At 38.6% G+C, this 23,468-nt stretch overlaps 1 protein-coding gene across 1 annotated transcript in view; it reads right to left on the reverse strand.

Annotated features, from left to right (window-relative positions):
- CABCOCO1 (ciliary associated calcium binding coiled-coil 1) overlaps positions 1-23,468 on the reverse strand; it is a 112,245-nt gene that overhangs the window by 62,059 nt on the left and 26,718 nt on the right. The window contains exon 2 of the mRNA XM_052677411.1: positions 2,764-2,923. The gene's annotated coding sequence lies outside the window, so the exon portion shown is untranslated. The remainder of the gene's footprint in view (positions 1-2,763; positions 2,924-23,468) is intronic.

Consider the following 23,468-nt stretch of genomic DNA (forward strand, 5'->3'; position numbering starts at 1 on the left):
TTCCCTCTCAAGATCTGCATCACAGCCAGAAAGGCCCACTGACAGTATTTCCACACTATGTTTTCTCTGCAGTTTTCTTTGTCTAGCTATTACTGTAGCCTCTGCCACCAGTGTTCAAACCCAGATATGTGGGAGCACAAGCTGTACTGTCAATAAACTAAGTTAGATGCATATGATCAGAAGGTCCAATAAAGACTATGCCTGGTGGATGTTCATCCACAGATCTTGTGGCATCATAGAATCACAGAATCATTTAAGTTAGAAGGGACCCTTAAAGGCCAGCTAATCCAACTCTCCTGCAATGAACTGAACAGGGTGCTCAGAACCTAGTCCAGACTGACCTTAAGTTACCAGGGATGGGGCATCCATCACCTCTCTGGGCAACCTGTGCCAGCACCTTATTGTAAAAAACTTCCTTATAGCCAATTTCATCTCCCCTCCTTTAGTTTGAAACCACGTCTCCTTGTCCTGTCACAGCAAATCCTGCTGAAGAGTCTGTCCCTTTCTTCCTTTGGACCCCCTTTAGATAATGAAAAGCAACTTTCAAAGCTTAGCACACTAGTACTTCAAGACAGATGAGCAAGTCTTATGCATCTTTTGAATCAAGAAAAATAATCAGTCCAGTTCACACACAGATGTTTTTGTTTTGTTTTGTTTTTAATTTTTTTTAATAAGACAGAATGATCTAAAAAATGAAATTAAAGACTTCCATTTCCAACTTTTCATTTTGCCTCTCACTTATTTTCATGGTTTTGGTCAATTCATTATTAATTGAAGTTTTAAAATGTGATTTCAACATAAAATAAAATTCAAGATTTTCAAAAACAACAAGTCACTGATGGGACTTAAACCTCAAACAGCTTTTAAAAATTCCTTCAAATTCTTGGTTTTACTATGTAACAATTAGATGTTTTCTAGATATCTAAGTTCACAAGGATTTACCAAACAATTATTTCATTAATATTTATAAGCTGCAGTTAAAGCTATAAAGCTTTTTTCGTACAGGAAGAATTACTATTTTAGTAACGCGTTTGTGTATGAGTCTGTGTGCATGATGGGAGGTATTTACCGGATTTCCTCATCTCTAATCTGCTGGAAGCCTGCAAAAATTGATATTTAGCTGGCATTCATTTATCCAAGAAATGCTGATTAGTGAAATCTTACATAGCAAATATAGAAAAATAATCTAGTTTCATCTTCTCTTTAGGAAAGGGATCTGGGGATCTGAACCTTCCTATATTGAAGAGCATTTGCAGGGAATTTCAATCCAGGAATTACAAACTTCTGTTTTTCTTTCTTTGTCTTCCATGCCCACAGTTCATCTCTTACACTTTGAGTTTATTTTTAAAATGGTACTTTAAAAACAAATGGTTTTTGAACAGGTTGCAATAGCTGAAGGCCAGTAAGATAAAATCATTAAACAAACTTTCTTTGTTTGTTGTTTTTTTGTTTTGTTTTGTTTTTTTAAACCCAAGATGAAGTCCTGAACTTTATTCCATACATGAATACGGTACTGACAGATAACTAAATGCAGTCATCGATAGCTCAACCATCTTTCACTCATGGTAATTAGCAAGGGTTATAAAATCTCATGCATATTCTCCACCAACATCTGCGTGTTACAACACATTTCAAAATTAACATCAGAGTTCAACCCAGTTCTGTTCAGACAGCCTTCTGGACAGGCGCAACAGAATTGCCATGTGCGTACGAGTATCAGTACCCTAAGCAACATAATAATTCTCCTGCAGAAAGGATGCTGCCTTGCTCCTTATTGTAAACACTTTTTTTTTTTTTTTTTTCCTACTTATTTGTACCAATCCCTTTTGGCAAGAACAAGAGATAACCACAGCAAAACAGCCAGCAGCTATAACCTGTTGCCAAGCTTCCACATTTGCTAACATGTATGTAACTTTTATCTTCAGGCTACAGAACATGATATACCTCCTCCTTTGCATCTTCCCCCTCACTTTGGTAGGCAGGAAATGCCTTTCTTCTGTTACATCTATTAGGAAGGGTTTGATGAATGATGAGCCTGTACCATCTTGTATTTACATCAAAGTGGCAGAATCAAACTGACTTGTTAGCCCATACTGTTTGGTGGTACTCACTGTACCACTGAGCTCTCTTTTTAACTATTTTGAACTTAACAAGCTGCCTGAAAACATGACTCCAGATATTCCTAAAGCCGTATTCATTCAATATAGATTAAAGTAGTATGAGCCCATAGGTTATATATGATTGTTGGAGTCAGTTTGTTAATGGAAATCCATCATATTTCAAATTCTTTGGCAACAGGCAGAGAAACTCTTAAAAGATGTAGTAATTATAAGGCTGCACAGTTTTTTATACTTCTTTGTATACTATGTATTTTTAAGCGCCCTCTGGGAACAAAAAGATGTTTGTAGAGATAAAGCTGTAGGGAGTAATACATTCATGCCAACACGTGTAGCTGAACCACCAATTTGGTTTTATTAATTTAGTTGCTGGATTTGTTCCTGATATCTACAGCTGTATTATCCCCTCATAGAGGTGGATGAGTGGGTGGAATGAGGTTGATTACAATTGATTTACTAACCAGAGAGTAATTTTTTCCATTGTTTGTTCTGCACATTATTAAACATGTGGCTTAATTACAGTTGTCTTGGGTTCTTTTCAGTCTGGTATTGCTTATTTTACTGAGACACTGATTTATGCAAAATATTAATTGAAACAGAAAACAGACTTACTGTGAGAGCTGACATCCATGAAAACATTACTTACTCATATTTTGCACCAAGTGTTGGACATCTCAGAGGAATTGGTGTTTACAGCTTAAAATGGAACAGCATGGGTGCCCTCCTTCCAGAAACAGTGGTAGTGCACACAGTGCATGCATTGCATCCAGGAGAGCAGGTCAGACGAAGTTTACTTTTTCCACCAGCTGCAAAATGAAATCCTAAGAGTTACTCCGAAACGTGCTGAGGTAGCAGTTCCACTTCAGTGTGATTGCAATAATTGTATGCAACTGTCTCATTAAAAGTAATTCAACTTTATATAGCTATAAATAAGCTACTGTGTCGTTATAATGTGTTTCCATGCCATTAAGGAATACAGTAAAGATTCATTGATTCTCTCAATAGGTTAGGTAATCAAAAATAAAATAAAAATCAAGCAACTATATGTTGAGAGATTTTGTTTCTTTTTTAGAGTCATTTCTTCAACTAATCTCCTTGTAATGAATAATTCACTAAATATAAGTAGAAAATAATGTTCTGTCATAGAACTAATAACTCATTATAACCAGGGGGAATGTTTTTATCTCATTTCCTATTCAGGATTTTAATGGAATCCATTGCCAAGAAACCAAACCTAATATATGTAGGTCGCTCCAAAAATAATGCCTCCTATTTATTTCCATGGAAATTACAACAGATACATACAGCACAATAACACTATTTGACAAAACAAATTCTCAGCTACAAAAACTACAAAACACCGTTTTTCAACATTGTCCCCATCATTAGCTTTGCATTTTTGCCCTCAGTGAGCAAAAGTCTGCATGCCATGCTAGAAAAAATCTGCATGGTCATCTGGAATGTGACTTCTGTTTCACACTGTTGTTGCCACTGCTGAAATGCACCACCCACCGATTCACTTTCTTACACCCACTGTTGATCTCTACAAAAGTTCTGGAAGCATGTGATGATGATGATGAGTGCCGTTTTTTTCTCATGGAGGAATTCAACTCCACATCTTTGCTTTATCTGCACTTCTATGTCAGACACCATTTGTGAGACTGCCCCTCTGCTGCTATTTGTCACATAACAACAAAATGTAATGGAATAGTGGTGGGAAGGTTCAACTCTGATGCCATACCACCACCATCCACCTCTGTTGTATAATAAATAAAATAATAATTAAAATTAAAATAAATAAATAAAATTGGAGACATTACTTTCAGAGCACCCCTTGTACTATTAACTTCATAACCAGATAGTTGGAATACAAAATTAAATGATTTTGCAGAGACACATATAAAATCCTTCCAAATATTTTTAGGAGAGTATGAGAAATTTGTAACCTTCTCTATTCATTAATAGAATTCAAGTAGCCACCGCAAAATGATCCAAATATTTCCTGGTTAACTGTCTCTGTAGTTTAGTATTATAAGTTTAAAAAGCAAACAAACAGAAAAACAAAGAAATGAGAAAAACCCCCAAACAAAATAGCTAGTACACATATCTCTACACTATAGTACATAGATAGTAAAAGCCAAGGCTATGTGATGAGAGGAAAGCAGAAGTCAGACACTAAATGAAAATCTGCACAAATATCAGAAAAAGAGGAGAAACTACAAGGGTTTGGATTTGGAAACCACTAGCAAGTCCCTATCAAAAGAAAGGAACATAAAGAAGATCAAAAAGTAAACTTGAAGACTGGAATGTGAGGAAGTTGGGTCTAGATATACAACTTCTCAGTGGTGCCATTTGGCAACCAAAATCTGTGTACACTGCAGTACCACTCTGAAGGGGAGTTACTATCTTCTGAATTGCTCTCTGCCTGGCCTAGGCTTCACTGAGAAACAGTTTTAAGCACAGAGAAAAACATTCAAAAAAACCTAAGAGATTTCTTCGTAAGGATCAGAACTCTAGATATGGTTCTGATGCCATAAAGTGGTGTTAATATGAATGCATGTTACAACTTCTCCTTATTTTAGTCTCCAAAGATTTCCGAAGATTCAGAAAGAGAAAAAGAAGAGGGGGGAGACAGGAGTGAGGACAGTTGCTGAGGATTTAATGACTTTTTAACTTTGGTAACAAGATGGATAGGATGATATCATAAGGTTGTAGGACATCAGCAAAAAAAAGGAACAGAAACTTGTAAGAAAGGCAGGGAAGTCATGGAAGATACGGTTGTCCTCCCCTCCAAAGTTAGCTACAGCTGAAATAACCACGGTGAACACCAGATATTACTGAGCATGTAGTTACTTTTAAATGACAGCCACTGTCTGGTTTGCTTCTGTGAAGGGAGGAGAAGGCACCAGGTCTCCAAGGAGTGCACTTCTTCCTCCCCAGGGAAGCCAAAGAGGTAAACCTGAGCAATTCTCAATGAGGGCAACTCCTAATGAAGTTAGTAGACAACTAGCAGCACTGACAAGCAGGATCTGATTTTGTAAACTTTTGAAACTGTTTTCAAAAACTTCAGGTGGTAAAGACTTGCCCTTGTCAATGTCTTGATGTCTAACATCCTCCGAATAGGCTGCTTTGTAGCAGCCTATTGGCCATAGACTTTGCATGGTACACCCCTAAACCCTTCTTCCTCTTGGAATAAATTGCAGTTGAGGTGAGACGACAATTACAGAATGCAATTACAGTAGAAAAAAGACCAAACCCATCACCCTCACATATTAGCCTGGAGAAAGATAAGTTAACAGAGAAAGAAGAAGAAATTAAAAAACTCTAACATGAACTGTTAATTCAGGATCACAATCTAATCTGTACAAAATATTTGAACTGTTTTTTTTTTTCTTCTATCTATTCCTGAACCTATAGTGATTAAAATGCAGCCATGTTGTTCTTTTTTTAATCACAAATGCAATTTTATGCAAGTAGACATAGGAAAGTCTAGGAAATTAAAGTGAATATTTATGTCCATATGAACTTCTTAATGGCAACATTCTTGCTGTGAGCACAGCAGCTGAAGAGGGTGGATTAAATTATTTTGGCCAGATCCTGTTAATATTGTTTTCATTGGCAACATTCCCACTGACTTAATGGGAGCTGGATTAGATCCCAACTTGAATAAAGTACAATTCTCAGATGCATATATAACGTAATCACTCATATTTCATATACTCCAGTTTTCACATCTGTTTGCCCTTACTAAGTTTTACTAATACTCTGAAAGCACTAATCAGGCAAACTACATACACAAGATTTAAGGTGTGCAGTCTTGTGTTTCCAGAATTTGGGAAAAATGCTTGTTTTATTCATACTTGGATTCAGAAACCACAGCCTGAATGGTATCCAGCCTTTTTAGTACTGAGCTTCAAATGTCGGTATGCCTAGTTCCTCCCCCTGCGGGCTTTGCAATGCATATGAATAGCATTTATTTAAAAGGCTAGGGAATTACAGTGCATTTGGCAGTCAGCAAATGCAGTTGGTATGAAGCTCCCTCTCTCTATTTACAATTTTCATCATTCAAAAAAATTTAAAGGATCGTGGTTAAGCTAGCAAGCTCCTACGCTTCATTCCTTCCATCTGGAATGATGATCTAGGTACAGAAGAGAACAAGAAGACAAAGTTGATGTTCTAGCCTCCACAAATTTAAGAGGACATGTAAATATAAAAAAGACACTGCTTCGTCAAAGGCTCTACAATAGGAGCAGTAAATCTCCTGACATCTCCCTAGGCAGTGCGCTTGCATGGCTGGAGTTCTTCAGGCAGATACCACTCCAAGCTTCCTGTCAGCAGGGACAGAACACTGACCATTGCAGCAGCACTTCCAGTTCTGACATTGACCTGGCACATGCATCTGAATTTGTTGTTCTCAGCAAACCACTTGTAAACATCGCTAAGTGTGTGCACTGTAATGTCTGCATTACCAGACATGAAGTCTGATGCCTATCTCTCTGACCTCAGATGTACACAAACCCTCTGGGAGCAGGACAAAGGCTTGCAGTCCTTCAAGTACTGAAAGAGAAAAGCCTGGGAGGGAGGCTCAGCAAGAATAAAGTTCAAGCTGTTCTTTAAGACATCTTGTACTTAGAAAAATCATAGCCTAAAATTGTGAGACTGTGAGGTTCCCAGTAGGACCAGGGCTAATGGGAATTAGCGAGGGTGGATTTCATATGCTCTGAATCAGCCTCTGGTTTTGCAAATCCAGAGGGGCTTTCTGAACAAGTACTCCAACCTTGTGGAGCTTTATCTGTGGTTACTGCAGGCCCATCTTTGTTTTAGTTTGGGAAAGAATGTTATTCCAGACTGACAGTGTAATTTCTGATGCAGAGGCTGTTTCTCAGTATGACTCATCTATGTATTGTATTCCAAGATGTAAGTATGAATCATAGGTAGCTGATGGAAGAATACAAATGAGTCTATTCAATTTTTTATTATCATTATTTTTCAAAGCAGAGTAACTTTTTTCTTCCTGACTGTGAATCTCACTGGAAATAAATTGGATCAAATCCAACTGAGAAATCTTTACATTATAGAAAGCCACAGGGTTTTTGTTGCTGTTGTTTTGCTAGGGAGTGCGAACATGAGGGATGCTGTTGGTTGAGTTGAATATTTTTTATTTTGCAGTAAGCTTACAGCTGAAGCTTATGGCAAGTGTTATTAACAGCAATATCATTAACATTTTTTGCTGTTTTAAATATATTAAAAGCACAAAAAGAAGAGGATACTCATAGTTGTAAAGAGAGAACACACACAAAACAGACACACACACACACACACACACACACACAAGGACACATGACATGGCAGGAAAGATTAAACTATCTCATCAGCTTCTCTCCTGGACTATGCCACTTTTCCAGTAGAACTAGAAGATGTGCAATTCTGAAAATTGCATGTATCTGTGATTGAAGTGCTTGGTATCCAAATCTAGTTAGTCTCTGCACTGTCATTTGGCCTTAAACCATGACACCTGTATCAATTACACAAATTAGTACAGCTCTGAGCTTTGAGGAGTGCAGAACTGAACCTGTGGGTCTAATGAAAGCTGACAGATTAACAACAGCAGATACAGAAACAAAGACCTCCTAATTCGCTATGTTGGAATTTAACTATAGATTTATATTGTCTTTGAGATTTTGGCCATTACAGATAATCCAAATGAAAGTGTATGGGTTTCTTGATAATTTTTCCTGTATACTACTGCTGTTTTCTTTGTTTGCTTGTTTGGTTGGTTGGATTTTTCTTTTTAGACTACAGAATTGATTCAAACAAAAAAAAAAAAAAAAAAAAAGAAAAGAGAGAGACTATTATGCCAGGCATAATGACCAAAACTCAAAATACCTTTTCCTCGAGCCCCTGAGGCAACAGCACTTTTATTCCCTTGATAAATTAAACTGACAATGTCAGCTTAATATTTGTCCATAAAGAGATTAGCTTGCATTTAACTATATTTTGGAATTCAGTAAATGTCTCCCTGTCCAAACTTCTGCTTTCTTGAAGGGCTACTGCTAGGTCTGATCCCTTACAAGTAAAGGTAGTTTACAGGGTAACTGGCAAAGTAAGAAAATATAAGAAAGCAATGTTAGATCTAATGTTTACTTCATGCTTTTTGAGACATTAAGTCCTGAAGTGAAAATATAAAATGCAAACTTCACAAATCTGAAAATCTGTAATTATGAACAACACCTGAAAAGATTGTTTTTTTCCAGCTGACAGATAAACTTCACTATTAAAGGCATCTTCCACAGAGAGGAATAAAAACAAACAAAGGGGCAAAAATTGTTCTGTCTTCATTGGTAGAAAACACAGAGGGGTTTTGATAAGTACTTACAATGACTGCACTGTTGACTTGGCATATATACATCAAAAGACTGACAGACTTAATTCATGTTTCTGTGCAATACAAACAGTGACACTGGAGCCGGATCTGAGCAGCTCTCAGTAATTGAAGGTAGCACAAACAGATCCTGAAGAGCAAGCAGTGCACAGTTTCACTGTTAATAAAAAGAAGAGTCTGCATGGCATGCACATTACTACTTCATGTTTTACTTCAGTTACGTATTTAATTTTAAAATGTCCTTTTTGCCTTGGGTCAGGGAACTTCAAGGATAACTGGTACAGTTACTGCAGAAGATATCACAAAGCTCTGATTTCTTGTAGCTGGCTGGGCATTTCTGCAGCAACTGGTATCATTTTACACAGATGACCTGCCTTCTATTGCTGCAGAAGTGAAGATGTGTTTGCAAATGAATACATGTTGACCCTGTATATTTCAAGGCAACAGAACTGAAACGTGTCTAGCTGCAGTAGCTCTCCATAGTCATTTCACTTTGGGGAGTACTGTTCTAAATAATACAGTACCAGCAGTTCTGCTTTTAAATACAATACTCTTTTTGGTGATGCTGCAGCAAATGAATAGAAAATTACTAGCATCGTAGCAAATCATGGTAGGTCAACATATAATGCTTTCATTTTCCAGATGTCTGAATTCAAACATCTCCTCTAAAGGTGTATTTCAAACTAATAATGCATTTTCTTGTTACACCTTACTAAAATCTATACCAGTATATCATTCATACTAAAGTCAGAGGCGATGCAGATTTAAAAACAAGATAATTGAGATCCTCAGTATTTTGTGGGGAGAGGCTCCATAGAAAGATGAGCTAACAGTTTGTAATGCAAGATTCTTTACTTTGTTCGCTTAAGTCTGATTAGTTCTGCTTTCATCTGCAACATGCTCAATCTTAAATTGATTAGGTAAACCACTGCTCTCAGATGCTTGGGAAGGTGAAGAGAAAAGGGATTACTTCTGGAAAGAGAAGATATTTGTGACGTTAAACACTCTATATAGAGCACTGATTAGAAATATAAAATTTCAACTTCCCTGAAGGTCAACATATCTTAAAGTAGGCATTAAAGCCATTTTTTAATGTGAAAGGAGACAGAAATCAAAGGCTTTTAAATCTTCCATGTATGCTGTCTTTTCACCATGAAGGTACAACTTAACTAAAGGTTGTTAAGTGTCATGAAAAAGTTTCCCGACTGGAAAATGCAGTCCAGGGCTGCATTTAAAAAGAAGAAATTCCACTGTTTGAATTGTGGCTAGCTTACATCACCATCATCATTTGAAGAAAAATAAGTTAATTTAAACATTTCTATTGAAATTAAAATTTTGTCCAGGGGCTTTGTGTTCCTTTAGTAAGTTCTATGCCCATTTTCACTGAAAATTAGTTTAAACAAGTCCCTGATTTGAGTGCTCCGGCATTGAAATCTGTGAAGAATTCATTCAGATAAGCGCAGCCAGGAAAGCAAAGCAATAATCACATCTGGAGGCAAACAAAGCATAAATCACCGTGCTGGCAACCAGCCAAGATGGTAGGGGACAAGCATAAAAATAATACTGAAATAGCAGTACAATATTCTAACCACATGCTGTTAACAAGACAAAACAAGGTCAAACATTATTTCTATTGTCACAGATCATTGCATATTAGTAGGAAAGAAGAGTGGAGACTTACAAGCTGGGAGTCAAATTCAGCTGTGGAATGACAGGGAACAAGTCCTTTTAGAGACAACAGGAAAATAGCATTTCCTTACATCAAAACCACGCTTAACCCAGCTACACTGATTGGGGAAGACTGAGTATTCAAAAGTTGGTATTCCCAAAGAGTGCTTTATTATGTTCCTGATTTTAAGTACAACCACACAAATTCAGAGCAAATCAAGCTGGAATGCTAGAGGTCACTTGGAATGCTGCACACACCGGTGACAGTTTAGTTTGTCATCAGAAAGGAAATACAACTACATGAGATGAATGTGAAAACACTTTGTTATGTAAAGATTTACATGGTGCATAAAATTATTATCAAGTAACATTTGAATCTGTGCAAGGTACTTCATCCAGCTCAAGGATCCATTTAGTTTAGACACTGCCGAGAAATGGAAGGATAGCTTTTGCTAGAAGTAAGTTTTAAGGAGTTAAGACTTACATATACTGCTCATATCATCACACAGGCAAATTCCCCTGCGATAACCTTGCCATCGGCAGTATCAAATGCAAAGTATCATCATTCCCTCTACTCTAGAAAAAACCCCAGAAAATTACAACAAATTTCTCTGAAGGTGATAATGATTAAGGTAAGAGTTTAGAGAAGCAGAAAAGGCATGTTTACAGACAGCATTAAACACCAAATGCAGAAGTGCCAGGCATCCGTATATCACAAAACAGATTTTAAATCAATAAGTATAAATGGATCCAAACTTGGAGGAAATTAATTTTTGCCATTGTCTTACCATCTAGGTCCTCAGAACAGCCTAGATGATGCTAGTTTAATGGAATTAATCTTTCACTGAGGGGTTCATGGACATACTTTCTTAACATGTCCAATAATTTGTTTGCAAATTATTGTCTGTAAAGCAAGGAAGCAATGCTATATACAATATATATATATATACAATATATATATACGTATATATATACAATGCTATAGCCTTCAGTTTGGTGACCTCTTCGAGCTCAAAGCCACATTTTGTGAATAACAGCACAAAATAAAAAAGTGAATTGATCCTCCTTTGCCTTAGCAAAGGATGTGCTGATATTGAAGGGCAAACAGTCTCTGTAAAGCTGGTCCCCCTATGCAATACATCCCATAAAATTAATTTCTGCATGGAAAACCACTGTACAACATGCTTGGGAAGAGGTTTGAGAGGAAGAAACAAGTCAGAAAGCCAGGGGAAAAAAAAGCTTCAGAAGTTTGGTGAAACAGGATGAAAGCCCAATTGATAAGACACACTATTTCTGTTCTTGTCAGCCTAAAGAAATTTGCTGAAGCACAAACTATGTACAGTGGGAAAAAGAAACATGCAGTTAACGGCCTGATGAGAGTGGGAGGCAGAGCGTTCATCCTTTCTTGTGTTAGCCAACTGTTAGTGGTGCTGTGACATGTTTAATATTCTGTTTTCTCTAAGAATAGATAAAATTGAATAGAATTATCTTCAGTCCTGCTATCCTGCCCTGGTGAGGCAGCACTAAAAGGATACTGTCACTGCTTTAGGGAGCCAACCTTCTGCGCTTCTGCTGGAGTGTTACTCTCCCTAGTGTCCTTAAGTTTCTCCATCAAGTATCAGAGAAGACATTGAATATGTTGCTCTGAAGTTATTTCTGTGTCTGTGTGTTCCTGATCTCAGTTTTACCAATGCAAGACAGTTGTTTAAAGCAGACAATGCAAATTCCTCTCAAAGTATCAGCCTTTTCGCAATTCTTTTCCTGCCTTCTCTGTGGATTGCATGAGCGCACTGTAATCTCATTCTTAGTCACACGATGATTAAGTAGTGTTAAAAGATCTACATTACCAACAGCCTCTTAAAAAATTATTTTAGAAATCCATTTTAACTTTCATTCATCTGTCCCTTCCTAATTTTGTAATATCCCACTTTCCCTACCACAGGAAAGGGAATTTATGAGTCCGCTCACACTCACTTCTAATCTTTTGTCTTGCAGGCAGAGTTGATCCATGCAGTATAGGACAGAGCAGGCATACCTACCCTGTGACCCAGCACAGCTCACGCTGCGGCCTGCCCCCTGCCCTGGGCCATCATGGCAGCAGCTCTGCCCCAGGCACACATCCATCACCCAGCACCAAACAAACATGGGTGTGCTATGAAACCATCCGGGCTGAAAACAGGGCATGGGACACATTGCAGTGCTAGCTCAAGTTATGGCATGGAAGGTTATGGATTTTGATACATTGGCTGACTGAAACACAGTCCTATGAACAGCAAAAAATATGCAGCCATGCTTTCCATTTTGATAAAGGAATGAGAGAATAGGTTTCAAAATTGCAAAAAAACAAATGAACAACATCTGGTTTACTTGTGACTCCATTTTCAATCTACATAAATACATTACTTGCAAAGTTTCAAACGAAGTGTATAGAGTTGCAATCCAAAATGTGATCGTGTTTCTTTATCAAACTTCTATAAACCCTCTCTCACCAGAGAGAAATGCCTCTCTCTTCATAGTCAGACCTTATTCATGTCACCACTTTTGGCAGTATGTACATTTGTGAACAAACTTTTCTAGGAAACAGGGAGAGAGTAAAATTTCATTAAAAATCTCTGACAAACACCTTGAGAACTTACCACGAATAGCAACTACTGCCATGAAACCAGTCTGATGCATTAATTTCACAAATACAAGGTCTTGTATCCCACTAGTTCTGTGTTTTTGTTGTGCTTTTTTGTTTTAATAAAAATACATTAAAATTAAAATAGTTTTTGTCACGTATGTATTAACAATATATATTTTATAAGGCTGATCTAAAAATAATGCCTTCATACAAAAGAGGTTATATCTGCATGGCTTGCTTAATTACGGCATGTTTCACATTCATGGACAACCTGTGCAATAGCATCCATAGTCAAGTCAATCCCCTCAATCCCGAGTGCATCTATAAGTTGCATCTCTTCCTTGATTTCCTGAAGTGTCATGGGCCCATTGAGCTAGAAATAGTTCACCTTTATGTTGCCAGTCTAGATCTGCCTGGACTACTTCAATCCCAGCTGCCCAATCCACCTGCTGGTTGTTCTCATGCTATTCAGTGGCACAACTTTAGGGTAGGTGAGCATCTACATGACGTCTTTACAATCATGTTCTCTTCCCAAGCAGTGATATCTTCCACATTGCAATGGCCCAGATGGGTTTGTCTCAGCACTGCCCATTGCTCTGCAGTCTGGTCTAGTGAAAGGTGCTCCTGCCTACAGAAGAGGGGCTGGAACTAGATGATCTTCGGTGTCACTTCTAACCAAACCATTCTATAATTCTATAACTACAGTTGAAATATAAATAGGGAGAGGCTTGGCAGGTGGATTATATCACACTCCCACACCCTAACCCATGGCAAATGCCATGTGCTTACAATGGGGGAAGCAACCACCAGATGGTTAGAAGCATATCCCGTGACTCATGCCATCACCTGAAATACTGTCTTAGCTCTCAGAAAGCAAGACTTGTGGTGACATGGCATCCCAGGAAGAATCAAGACAGACAACGAAATTCATTTCTAAAACAATCTCTTAAATACGTGGGCCGAAGAGTGTGGCATTGAGTGGGTATATTGTATTTCCTATCATGCACCAGCATCTGGAAAAATGGAACAATACAATGGACTGTTAAAGACTACATGGAGAGCAATGGGTGCTAGAACTTTCAAACACTGGGACACACATTTAGCAAAAGCCACCTGGCTAGTCAGCATGCGAGGATCTGCCCATCATGTTGGTTCTGCCCAGTCAAATTTCCTGCATAGTGTAAGAGGGGATAAAGTTCTGGTGGTGCACGTAAAGAACATGCTGAGCAAGACAATCTAGGTTATTCTTGCCTCAGGCAAAGCTAGTCCTATTCATGGGATTGCTTTTGCTGAAGGATCTGGATGCACATGGTGTGTAATGCAGAAGGATGAGGACATCTGTTTTGTACCTCAAGGTGATTTGACGCTGGATGAGAACAGACAATAATTTAAATTGTGTATGTTCAATAGGTAAATTATACTGTATGTCATCATTATTATGGCTGTTATATGTATTGTTAATGGTACTGCAGTAAGAACTGCCCAGGTTAAAGAAGAATGAAGTCTGATGGAACCAGAACTAGCTTCTGCATGCATTAACCCAACGCTGTGAATTATCCCTCCTGCACTGAAGGATTGTTACGACAAATGGAGCTTATAGTTATGAACTAAATGAATACCAGGAACAAAATAAATGGATGGTTGATAGACTGTGGAAGTAATATGTAGGTATATATATAAAAAACAAAAACAGAACAAAACAAAACAAAAAAACAAGATAGGTGGTGGTAATTAGTTAGGATGCACGGAAGTTGTGGGACCTGAACATGATGAAAATGGTATGGAAAATGGGGCTGATAGTGTCTTAGTTTCAGCTGAGATTGAACTGTTCTCTCCCACGTTTGGTATGATGCTATGCTTTGGTTCTAGGGGAAAAAACAATGCTGATAATACACCAATGTTTATACTTGCTACCAAGCAGTGTTGTACAGATGCCATTCTCGGTGAAGGGCCCAAGGAGCTGTGAGAATTAGGACAGCTGACTTAAACTGGCCAAATGGATATTCCATACCATATGACATCATGTAGATGGAGTTTTGAAGGGGTAGGAGCTCAGCTTTCTCTCTTCTGCTGCTTGGAGGGCTAGCTGGGCATTGGTTGGGAGGTGGAGAGCAATTGCTTGCGCACCACTTGTTATACACATTCATATATATACACACATATAGATAGTTACAATTTTTTCCTTTTCCTTTTCTCTGTCTTGGTAAATAATTATCTCCACTCACAAGTTCTACATTTTTTTTCCTCATTCTCTCCCCCATCCCTCTGGGAGGAGGGAAGTGAGTGAACGACTGCGTGGTGCTGAGCCACCTGCTGGTCTAAACCACAACATCTGGTTTAGGAACACCCACCTTCCATCAGCAGGAACTGCTGCTTAAGAGCCCTCAAGAGGATGAGGAGCATTGCAGGCTCAAATCATTATCCTTCTGCCTCCATTATACCCCCAAGTATCCCTGAGAATAGATAAGCACCAATTTTCTTTCAGCAAGGTGATCTACAACAAGAGGAATCCATACCCACCCACTTCTCTGCTTTCTGTGTCTATAATAGCCCAATGGATATTTCACCTAGAGCAATAATCTGACCATGCTGCCAATATTTGAGTATGTCATCAATCATAAAAAAAAACCAAATAAATCAAGGTTACAAGCTCAGCTACATGTGACAATAATGCAACAGAAGTTTGTCATATCCCATCCTTTTGCTTTCAATACCTGATTCTGATTTTATGCCAGTTTTACTCTAGCACAACTAGTTTGGCATCAGCAGAGGTAATACTGATTTGCAGCAGCAGGCAATCAGAATAAGACTCTTATTTTTCCTTGGCAATATGTCCCCAGGGAAAGCTTGTCCATCTCCAGCAGCTGTTGCTTTTTTACATGTGTCTAACTTTGCTTTTTTATGTCCATTTTTCAAGTGCTTTTTTTTTTTTAAAATGTCAATCAGTGTGAGATAATATCATTCAGTTTTCCCTCTTGCAATCAAGTTTTAGCAATCACAGCCAGATGCTGTTTTCATTACAACCCCAACCCCTTTTCAATAAAGTTTCAGCGTTTAACTATCAAAAGCACTCTTTTGCCTTGCCTTGCCTTCCCTTTCCTTCCTTTCCCATTTCCAGATCTTAATGCTTTCATAGTCTGGTTCCATCCTGACAACCTGTCCATTCATAAATATGACGTTTGATCACCCCTGAAAGTTTGGCTCTGTGTCCTTCTCACTTTCTTCTTCGTAGTGTACTTTATCCTCAAATGAGGTCAAAATACTACAGTGCATTTCTCTACCTAAAGATATATAGAGTTTGTTAGACAACAGGTGATTTTTATGTTATAAAACACAGACAGTTCTGCACCTAAGGAAATGTTTCTATAAGGGACGCAAAATAAAATATCCTAAAAAGAAAACCACAGCTTTACACTATACACTGTTCAGGGGCATTGTACATTGTTCAGGGATATAATCTTATCATGGAGAGAAAGAAAGAGTAGAAGTTCAAACTCCTGTCTGCAGAACAGGGGGATTCAGAAGTATATCTAATATTCAGTGAAATCAAGCAAGCCTATGGCAGGCATGGGGAACAACTAAGCAGAATAAAATGTATCTGAATGATTACATGAACTATGTAATCATTTCTGTCCTGAATACAGTCCAAATTTACTCTCACCAGTTCTAAAGCAAAGAAGAGGTCAAGGCCAAGTCTTTATTAATGTGTATTTGCCAACTCATAGCAGCTGAGCAGTGACTACATTTTCCTGAAGGGGCTGCCTGGCTCTCAGAAATGCAAGTTAGTGTAGTATGTGTCAGATATAAGAAAAAGGTTTCAGAACAAATTCTGAATTCAGTTAGATTACAAGGCTAATTCTTAAATGGTGCTATATATGAACAGATCTTTCTCATATTTCCTCTCCACAGAGTTCAGAGGTTCTTATTTAGGCTCCAATCTTGCAACTCAATACACATGGCAGTTATATCCAGGATAGGCACCTACTTCTAATGAATTAACAATACAGGCTCCATCCACATAGATAAGATTGCAGTAAAACTTATTCTGAAGTAAATTTATATTCTCTTAAAATAAACTTGAAAAGGATTGAGATTTAAACTGTAATCAGCACTAGGTTTACTCTGCGGTGTTTTGAAGAATCTGGCATATGAAATCAATAGGAAATGTAACAATGAAGGCATTTGTCATCATGCACCACATCATTACCTGCATTGTGCCAACTGCTGAAAGGAATGGAGGGTGCCTAACAGCTGCTAAACAAAGAGTAGGCTGTTACAGGATTACATGGTTCGTATCAAAGATTCTTCCTAAACTTTTACTGGAGAAAGAAAACTCATGTTAAATTAAAATACAAATCACGAGCACCTCTGTGAACATGACTGAATAGTTAAGTAAATTACTCAACTCTCCTTTTCAAAATTCTATTTCAATTTCAACTTCTGCAGTTTCATTCCTAAGAGCAATGACATTTAACAGGACTCTTTAGATCACTTCTGTAATGCAGTGTCCTAATTATAGTAAACTGTCTATGTACTTCACCAGCAGTTTGATGAAATTGGAGGGAGCTTATAAGCAGGAGGAGGATCAACTTTTTACATGGTCTGATAGTGATAGGACAAGGAGGAATGGATTTAAACTAAAAGAGGAGAAATTTTGATTAGACATTAGGAGCTAATTCTTTACTCAGAGGGTGGTGAGGCACTGGTACAGACCGCCCAGAGAAGCTGTGGATACCCCATCTCTGGAGAAACTCGAGGCAACATCAGATGTAGACCTGGGCAGCCTGATCTGGTGGGTGGTAACCCTGCCCATAGCAGGGGGTTAGAACTGGATGATTTTTAAGGACCCTTCCAACGTAGGCCCTTCCACAGTTCTATGAAATTGATCTGATTTTTCTTTGTTAACAAAAGAGGCAAAAAATTAAAGCCATAGTTAGACAGCTTGGGAAACAGAGTTGCATTATGCTTAGGACCTCAGATAAAGAGAAAATAAAATGTTGAAGGGAGTCCTAAAGAAACAGAATATTTTATGTTAGCATGACTGAAACATATATAGTCCTATAGATGCAAGTATATATTAATACATGTTCGAGACGTTGGTTTAAAAAAAAAATAGTGGCTAATTACAGTCACTTGGTGCCGAATACTCACATTTTTATACAGAAATGACATAGTACAAAAATGCAGTCTATGTGGTCAAATGCACTCAGCCACAGGTCATAATGAGAAGAAAGCTCTAGCTATGATCCACCTCTTGTGGTAAACTGTACATGAAAGTTGTTGGCCAAAGCTGTTGCTTGGAAAGATGAAAAGAGCTCAGTAGCCATTTGAATAGGATGCAGAACACATCCTACTCACACTGTCTCATTTCTGCAGGTTTATCCTTGGGTGCAAAATCTATGTCAGCATTTTGGGTAAGAGTGACTGAGACATGTATCTGCTCCCACCTAGAACCAAGACACTGTGCTCCCTGGTGCTGGTAACAGTTTGCTGAACAATCAGGGTAAACTTTCTGGCACAGATGGCAACTAAGGCAATGGGGTGGATTAATAGGTGTTAGAAGAAAAATACTGGCCAGCAGATGCTGCTGGGTGGTAAGAAGGAACACAGTCTATATCCCTTTTGCTTTAGCTCCCATTTATCTATCTAAAATTAACAGTAAAGTTGGTTAAATTGGCATACTCCCAGTTTCAAGACAAGCTTCAAGGGTCACTGTTTTACAGCCCTGTTTGCCTGTACTGTCACAGGGCTGCAAAATCACTGCTTAAAGTAGCAGTGATGAGCTTTACATTCCATGTATCTGCTGGCCTCTCATAGCCTTCCCAACTGTACACAAGGAACTGAGAGGAGAGGAAATCAGGGACAAGAGGAATTACTGGGTTCTTGCCTGCCTCTGAGCTACCTGTTGGTCAGGCCCTTAAATTTCCCTTCTCCTCATCTTCTTCAACTCTTCAGCAAGGCTGAAAAACTTCTCACTTCCCAGTGCTGTTGTGGAAATTAAGTCCATTTATGCTTATGAAGCATTCCTCACAGCAGGCAAGATGATGATATGTTAGATAAGTGGCTTTCTGTGAGAAAGTTTTTTAACTTGTGGAGTCCGAACAACTACTAAGCTTGGAATAAAAAATTGTTCACTATATCATTTGATTGTTACAATAAGGAAAAGAATAATAAAGGAACACTCAATTAACATATCTGGTAAATATATATTATATATATAAACACCTGAATCTGAAATGAAAATCTGAATTATCTGTATAAACATTTTCCATTCCACTGTTTGTTCTCCCTTTCAAGGTCTAAGCTTGAACACATTTCTCAAGCATAACTTGCTCTACAGGCTAATCATGTGCTGTTGGGGAAAAGATTTTAGGCCATGAGTCCTACAGTCATATGAATAAGGAAGAAAAGTACACGTATAACTTTTCAACATAAGGAATAAAGCAAATCTTATATTTCATTTTGGTCTATACATTGCTATCCATTTAAGGAAGAAGAGGTCAAGATAGGCATTTAAAAACAATACTATTCTCAAATGTTGAAAGATGATCCTAAGGTGTACATGAAAGAAGTTACAAGAGATGTTTTCTCCTCCCCCTCATTTTTCCATTATCGTGTTATTTGGGTTGATTAGCGATCATGATATTTGGATTCACTCATGAAACCAAAGATGTCCAGAACTGTCACAAGTTTTCCCAAAGTTCATGTCTCTGAGGTACTTTGCTTTCTGATGACAAGATGCAACTAGAAAATTACTGTTGACCCAGCTGAGTCTGAGGAAGCTCACTAGGGTAAATTATCCCAGCTAAACGCAGAAACAATTAGTTCTGGCCATATGAATCTAATGTTGGGTTGGTTTTTTTGTTTTTGTTGTTGGTTTTGGTTGTTTTGTTTTGTTTTTGTTGGTTTTGTTTTTTGTTTTTGTTTTTGTTTTGCTAAATTGCTTTCCTTCTGGAGACTAGCCATTACAACTGCAGAAAAAATGAAATCTAGTTTTTTTTCAGTTCTGCTTTCTGTTGTTTGAGTATGGCAAATGAGCTGCCTGCTGAAAGCTGCATAGAGACAAAAAATCTGCTATGGGGCAATCCATCCTATAGAGGTGGGATGCAGAACTTGACCAATACAACATCAGTTCCACTGGCACTGGAATCAAGGCTGAGCTTCCACTGCTTACTCAACAACAGCGCTGTTGCTTCCCCCACTTCTTTCCCTTGCAAGGACACAGTACTAAGTAATTCTGTAAGTAGAAATCTGAAAGGGGGCATTGTCCTCTCCGTGCTATGCAGAAGCAAAAGTGTAAGGCCAGGCAGCAGTGATTCAGGTACCATACAGTTTTTCAGGAGCTCTATTCCTTTTTTTATTGAGAGAAGATAAATATGAGCTCATTTCCCACTGAAGCACACAAAACATAAAATAAATATTACCATATATGGAAAGGATTTCATTTCCTCTAACAGCATCCAAACACCCTTACCAATGTTTACTTCACTAAACCAACTCAATTTTATTCTTGGGTAATGGACTCAGGTCATCAATTTTACAGGGATTTTCCCTCAATGAGCTGTCAAATATATGCATAGATATTTCAGCTGGTGTTACTGAGCTATTTGCTGGCCTGCCTAAGCTGCAGCGCATGAAACACAGGCTTAGGATAACTAGCTCAGCATGGTGCTCCCTGCTCAAATGTAGAATACATTGAGCTGAAGTTGTTACAGCATTTGCTTAAATATCACATTTCATCATAGAATATCTCCAGTTGGAAGGGACCCACAGAGACCATCAAGTCTACCTCTTGGCTCCACACAAGACCACCCAAAAATCGCACCATATGACTCAGTTGTCCAGATGCTTCTTGAGCTTCAGCAGCTCAAGAAGCTTGGTGTCATGACCACTGCGCCGGGGAGTCTGTTCCAGTGCCTGAACACCCTCTGGTGACTTTTTCCTTATATCCAACCTGACCTTACCCTGTCTCAGCTTCGTGCCATCCCCTCAGGCCCTGCCACTGTCACCACAGAGCTCACCGCTGTCCCTCTGCTCCCTGTGGGGGCTGCAGACACCACGAAGCCTTCCCTCAGCCTGCTCTGCTCTGTGCTGAGCACACTCAGGGACTCAGGCTCTCCTCATACATCTTCTCCTCTAGACCCTAACATCTTTGTAGCCTTCCTTTGAATACTCACTAATAGTTTTACTTCTTTTTTGCAACGTGGCACCCAAAACTGCACACAGTTCTCAAGGTGAAGCTGCAAAAATGCAGAGCAAAGCAGAACAATTCTTTCCCTTGCCTGGGTAGCAATGCCATGTTCCATGCACCCCAGGATACTGTTTGCTGTCCTGGCTGCCTGTGCACACTGTTTACTCATGTTCAATTTGCTGTGAACTCAGATCTCTTTCAGTAGGACTGTTCTCAGCATGTCATCTCCCATCTGTTATGTATAGCCAGGACTGCACCTTACAGGTACAGAATCCAGCACTTGCTCTTGTTCAACTTCATGCAGTCAGTAATTGCCCAGATCTCTAATTTGTCTAGATCTCTCTGCAAGGCCCCTCCACCTTTGGCAGGGTCTATAGCTCCTTACCAATTCATTATAATCAGCAAACTTGGTCAGAACACCTTATAGTCCTATATCTGAGTCATTTATGAAAACATTAAAGAGAACTGGCCCCTAAAAGGGAGCTGTGAAGAACCCCATCAAATGACTGGCCACCAGCTTGATGTAAATCCATTTACTATAACTCTTTGGACCCAACTTGTGAGCTAATCCTGCTACTGACCTTGAAGCAGTGATCACTATGGTAAACCAAGTCTAAATTCTCAACTTGCATACCGGACTCCAATTTTACTCTGCACAGATGCCAGTCCTTCCCATCTCCCAAGTTGCTTTGCTTCCCAGAGGGTTCTGTGCCATGCCTCACAGGGCTGCCCCAACCCTCCTCTTCTCCCTTCCAAAGGCATGGGACTAAAATGGCCCTGCAGAATTGGAAGGGAGCAAGACCTGCCTCTTGCACAGTTAAGAGCTGGAAGAGAAATGGGCTGTTGAGTTTCCTCACCACAGTTCTGCTTCCCAATTTTTGGAAAAGATCAAAGATGAAGGAGTGAGGAGACAATTTTCCTGGGTTTTGAAATGGCCATAGACTGAATCACTTCTACTCTCATCTTCTGTAATCATCTAGCTACTTTGCACCTGCCCTGCCTGCCCTGCAAAAATCAAGGAATGTAAAGGAAGGCATTTGGCCCTAAGCTATTATTTTGCTTTAAATCTTTTTCTAAAGAATATTCATTTCAACAGTTTGATTTTTCTTAGAATAGATTATATTAGCTGCCTCCTGCAGGTATAACACTAACTGTTTTCATTCTAACACTCTGATTAAAGGTTTCAGTAGATTAATTTCGATCATTTTAACTTCTTTTCTCTGGAAGGTGGAAAAGGTGAGTCTAAAGAAAAAGGGGATAAAAGCCCTGAAACCAGACTTATATTACACTTTTCTATAGTAATATAATAAAATTTCAGTCTCCAAAAAAATTTGGGATAGTAGCATACTAGGCAACCCACTTCATCCTGTATATCAGTAATGAGGCATAGCCTCAATAGGGAAAATAAAGGTTGACTGAAATCCCTGGAATGGCGCTGCTTCAGACCTATATGGAAACTTTTAGCAAACTTCAGCTGTTGGTAACACAAAACACTGATACTATCACTGGGTCAGGTGACACGATGTATAGAGACAACTTAGTGTGTTCACCCTGCATTATCTGCATGGGAGCAAAAGATGTCTCAAAGCATGCAAAAAGCTGACCATTCCCGCCTTAACCCTGTGGAGAGTCTGACTGACATAATTTCTCATGTTATTTTTTGACTCTATTCACAGACTAAAATGTTGGACGTTACTTCCCAGTTTCCTCCTATATGACTGCCCTGATTTCTCTGGTGTTTAACTATTCCTGATAAGAATCACTTAGATTGTATGTGTCGGTGTGCACATGAAACCTTGCTCTTTTTTCTTTTGTTTTTTAGTGATCTGCCTTCTTACCCCCACAGAAACATCTTAGCAAAAATTGGCATAGAGGACAAAAAGCACACTAGAATGAAATTCATTTTAAAACATGTCTCCTCGAAACACTTTGCTTAAAGTAACATAAATTGGATCTCTACTAAGAGTTAGTTCACAACTTGCCAGTAACAGCAAATACAACATGCCTTCCTACTAGTATTACATAGGGCATAAAAGTTGGCTTTAAGAAGTCAGTAACAGCAACTACTATGTAGGTAGTTCTAATGCAAACGTGGTTTTCTTTTCCTGGGTCACAGTGTTTGCTCCTTGCAGTAAAACCAGCCAATCACTTACTTTTATGACAAGTCAATATAAATAGAACCTCTCTGCCCCAAATGAAAATCCACTCTGAAACTTCAAAATTGACACATTTTTAAAAATTCCACACAAAAGTTTTCCAGACTTCATAAAGAACTTGTTTCTTGAGAAACTCAAATGCCACTGCAATAAGAAAAATTCTGTGGCATCTGAGGTATTTTGAGATGCTTAATGTATCATTTCTTCCATTAATCCTGTAAATACTGTTTTTCTTTATTCTTAATTTACATCATGACATGTATTTGACCACTGAAAAGAGTTCAAATGGTGCCATTTCCTTCTGTTGCAAACAGACAAGTTTGTCTGTCAT

Source organism: Tympanuchus pallidicinctus, unplaced genomic scaffold (genome assembly GCF_026119805.1).
Source record: "Tympanuchus pallidicinctus isolate F22 unplaced genomic scaffold, pur_lepc_1.0 scaffold16, whole genome shotgun sequence".
Classification (NCBI taxonomy): Eukaryota; Metazoa; Chordata; class Aves; order Galliformes; family Phasianidae; genus Tympanuchus; species Tympanuchus pallidicinctus.